Genomic DNA, 4,696 nt, shown 5'->3' with positions numbered 1-4,696 from the left:
TTCAAAAGAAAAGGCCCTATCGAAACTGATGCAAAAGGATAATATTTTCGAAAACATGCCACAATTGGACTAGATAATGCTAAACTAGGTTGGAATTTGTTATATGAATTAAACAGAAGACAATTATTAGTTAATTTGACAAATCAGTAGAACAACTGTGGATGTATTTGAATTCAGAATTGCATTGGAGGCATACTTATATATGCACTACAGCCTAACCTGCACCCATGAAATGGTGTATCAGCCCACTCAGTGACACCCACAGAACATAACTATGTAGAGTTTACAGACATATTAGAGTCTTAGCTCTTATTGCAGGACTTGACTGTGGAAACCACCTTTCCAGTCAGTCTATTGTGTGTACTGGACATTCAAATTGCAATTTACAGCATGACCTATCGATTGTGCACCCATGAAATGGGGTATCAGCCTACTCAGTGACACCCACAGAACACAACTATGTAGAGTTTACACAATATTAGTGTTTTAGCTCTAATCCACCATACCAGCTCTAATCTAGTTTCAGAGCTGGTCATGGGTGCACCTCAGCCACGCTCAAGTCCTAAACGATATTATAACCACCATCGATAAGAGACGTTACTGTGCAGCCGTATTCATCGACCTGGCCAAAGCTTTCGACTCTGTCAATCACCACCTTCTTATTGGCAGACTAAACAGCCTTGATTTCTCAAATGACTGCCTCGCCTGGTTCACCATCTACTTCTCTGATAGAGTTCAGTGTGTCAAATCGGAGGGCCTGTTGTCTGACCTCAGGCAGTCTCTATGGGGGTGAAACAGGATTCAATTCTTGGACGACTCTCCTCTCTGTATACATGAATGATGTCGCTCTGCTGCTGGTGATTCTCTGATCCACTTCTGGTTGGCGCCCCCCCTTGGGTTGTGCCGTGCGGAGATCTTCGTGGTCTATACTCGGCCTTGTCTCAGGATGGTAAGTTGGTGGTTGAAGATATCCCTCTAGTGGTGTGGGGGCTGTGCTTTGGCAAAGTGGGTGGGGTTATATCCTGTCTGTTTGGCCCTGTCCGGGGGTATCATCGGATGGGGCCACAGTGTCTCCTGACCCCTCCTGTCTCAGCCTCCAGTATTTATGCTGCAATAGTTTATGTGTCGCGGGGCTAGGGTCAGTCTGTTATAATGGAGTATTTCTCCTGTCTTATCCGGTGTCCGTGTGAAATTAAGTATTGCTCTCTCTAATTCTCTCTTTCTCTCTCTCGGAGGACCTGAGCCCTAGGACCATGCCTCAGGCTGACCCTGGCAAGATGAACTCCTTGCTGTCCCCAGTCCACCTGGCCGTGCTACTGTTCCAGTTTCAACTGTCTGCCTGCGGCTATGGAACCCTGACCTGTTCACCGGACGTGCTACCTGTCCAGACCTGCTGTTTTCAACTCTCTAGAGACAGCAGGAGCGGTAGAGATACTCTCAATGATCGGCTATGAAAAGCAACTGACATTTACTCCTGAGGTGCTGACTTGTTGCACCCTCGACAAACTACTCCTAGGGCTCAGGTCCTCCGAGAGAGAGAAAGAGAGAATTAGAGAGAGCATACTTAAATTCACACAGGACACCGGATAAGACAGGAGAAATACTCCATATAACAGACTGACCCTAGCCCCGCGACACATAAACTATTGCAGCATAAATACTGGAGGCTGAGACAGGAGGGGTCAGGAGACACTGTGGCCCCATCCGATGATACCCCCGGACAGGGCCAAACAGACAGGATATAACCCCACCCACTTTGCCAAAGCACAGCCCCCACACCACTAGAGGGATATCTTCAACCACCAACTTACCATCCTGAGACAAGGCCGAGTATAGACCACGAAGATCTCCGCCACGGCACAACCCAAGGGGGGGCGCCAACCAGAAGTGGATCAGAGAATCACCAGCAGCAAGAGCGACATCATTCATGTATACAGAGAGGAGAGTCGTCCCAAGAATTGAATCCTGTTTCACCCCCATAGAGACTGCCTGAGGTCCAGACAACAGGCCCTCCGATTTGACACACTGAACTCTATCAGAGAAGTAGATGGTGAACCAGGCGAGGCAGTCATTTGAGAAATCAAGGCTGTTTAGTCTGCCAATAAGAAGGTGGTGATTGACAGAGTCGAAAGCTTTGGCCAGGTCGATGAATACGGCTGCACAGTAACGTCTCTTATCGATGGTGGTTATAATATCGTTTAGGACCTTGAGCGTGGCTGAGGTGCACCCATGACCAGCTCTGAAACTAGATTAGAGCTGGTATGGTGGGATTAGAGCTAAAACACTAATATTTGTGTAAACTCTACATAGTTGTGTTCTGTGGGTGTCACTGAGTAGGCTGATACCCCATTTCATGGGTGCACAATCGATAGGTCATGCTGTAAATTGCAATTTGAATGTCCAGTACACACAATAGACTGACTGGAAAGGTGGTTTCCCACAGTCAAGTCCTGCAATAAGAGCTAAGACTCTAATATGTCTGTAAACTCTACATAGTTATGTTCTGTGGGTGTCACTGAGTGGGCTGATACACCATTTCATGGGTGCAGGTTAGGCTGTAGTGCATATATAAGTATGCCTCCAATGCAATTCTGAATTCAAATACATCCACAGTGTGTTCTACTGATTTGTCAAATTAACTAATAATTGTCTTCTGTTTAATTCATATAACAACATTCCAACCTAGTTTAGCATTATCTAGTCCAATTGTGGCATGTTTTCGAAAATATTATCCTTTTGCATCAGTTTCGATAGGGCCTTTTCTTTTGAAGGCAAACCGCCAATTCTGTTGCTCACGACACACCGGTAAGGGACTCGACCAAGCACAGAGCCAATCCAATGGACCAATCAGGGCGAGAGGTGTGTGTAGAAAATGTGTTATGTCAATGTGCATTGTGGTCATTGTAGTCAGTGATGTTGTAGACAAAATATGATTGTAGACTTGTAGTTCTAGAAACGTTTCCACGTTAAGGAAAGCGCACTCTTTTAGACATTCAAAGTAAACAAGAATGTACATGATTCATGAACATTATTCCTTTGCCATTCGTTCAATGTAAAGTCTCTCCTTTTACTTAAAACTTCTTATGGCTGCAGGGGCAGTATTGAGTAACTTGGAAAAAGGTGCCCATTTCAAACGGCCTCGTACTCAATTCTTGCTCGTACAATATGCATATTATTATTACTATTGGATAGAAAACACTCTCTAGTTTCTAAAACCGTTTGAATTATTTCTCTGAGTGAAACAGAACTCATTCTGCAGCCCAGAAATCGAGTTCTAGGGCTTGCCTATAAATGGGCATGATACGTATTAGTATACATGCACGTCATACACCTTCCCCTAGATGTCAAGAGGAAGTGAGAGAAGAAATGAAGTGATTATCTTGGTCTGAGGTGGAATAAATCCTCTTGGAATGACGTGTCCGCCATTTCCTGTTTTCTGAAAAGCGCGAAGTTGGACCTGGAATTGCCTTCTGGAAAGCTGTCGTTATAGGCGAATACTATCTCCGGCTTTGATTTTATTTGATACATGTTACAATATCATCGTAAAGTATGTTTTTTCAATATAGTTTTATTAGATTATTGAATTTTTTTCGGGACGTTAGGCGTGTTGCGTTGTCTGTGTTTGTTGACGATGGAGAGGCTTCGCGCCACTTGGCGTGTGCTTGCTAATTCAAGAGGGAAAAACTATGTTCTAAATCCAAACAACGACTGTTCTGGACAAAGGACCCCTTGTACAACATTCTGATGGAAGATCAACACAAGTAGGACCCATTTTATGATGCTATTTCATATATCTGTCGAACTGTGTATCGCTACCGTTTGCCTTGAATCAATGCTGTTGTGTGTTAGCTATTGTAGTAAGCTAATATAACGCTATATTGTGTTTTTCGCTGTAAAACACTTAAAAAATCGGAAATATTGGCTGTATTCACAAGATCTTTGTCTTTCATTTGCTGTACACCAATATATTTTTCAGAAATGTTTTATGATGAGTATTTAGGTATTTGACGTTGGTGTCTGTAATTACTCTGGCTGCTTCGGTGCTATTTCTGACGGTAGCTGTGATGTAGCAGCAATGTAAAACTGATTTATACCTCAAATATGCACATTTTCGAAACAAAACATAGATTTATTGTGTAACATGTTATAGGACTGTCATCTGATGAAGTTGTTTCTTGGTTAGTTTGGTTGGATCTTGGTTAGTTAGGGTTGGCTTTGTGCTGCTACCTGTGCTGTGAAAAATGTTTGTCCTTTTTTTGTATTTGGTGGTGAGCTAACATAAATATACGTGGTGTTTTCGCTGTAAACATTTAAAAAATCGGACATGTTGGCTGGTTCACAAGATGTTTATCTTTCAAATGCTGTATTGGACTTGTTAATGTGTGAAAGTGAAATATTTCTAAAAAATATATTTTGAATTTCGCGCCCTGCACTTGAAGTGGCTGTTGTCATATTGTGCCCGGCCTCGGGCTTGCAGCCTGAAGAATTATTATATTAATGATATCTGTGCCATTGGAAATTTTAGGATGTAAATCTTGGTGGGGCAAACAAACAAAAGTTTTAAATGCATGCCAGCGAAGCCACAACACAACACTAAACAATACATTAATTGCACTATAACGGAGACAAAAGGTGCCCACAAACTGTTAGGGCCTACATAAAGCTGTCCCAACAGCAGAGCTTTCTTTTCAGCACC

Source organism: Salvelinus sp. IW2-2015, linkage group LG20, assembly GCF_002910315.2.
Source record: "Salvelinus sp. IW2-2015 linkage group LG20, ASM291031v2, whole genome shotgun sequence".
Classification (NCBI taxonomy): Eukaryota; Metazoa; Chordata; class Actinopteri; order Salmoniformes; family Salmonidae; genus Salvelinus; species Salvelinus sp. IW2-2015.
This window is presented reverse-complemented; position numbering follows the sequence as displayed.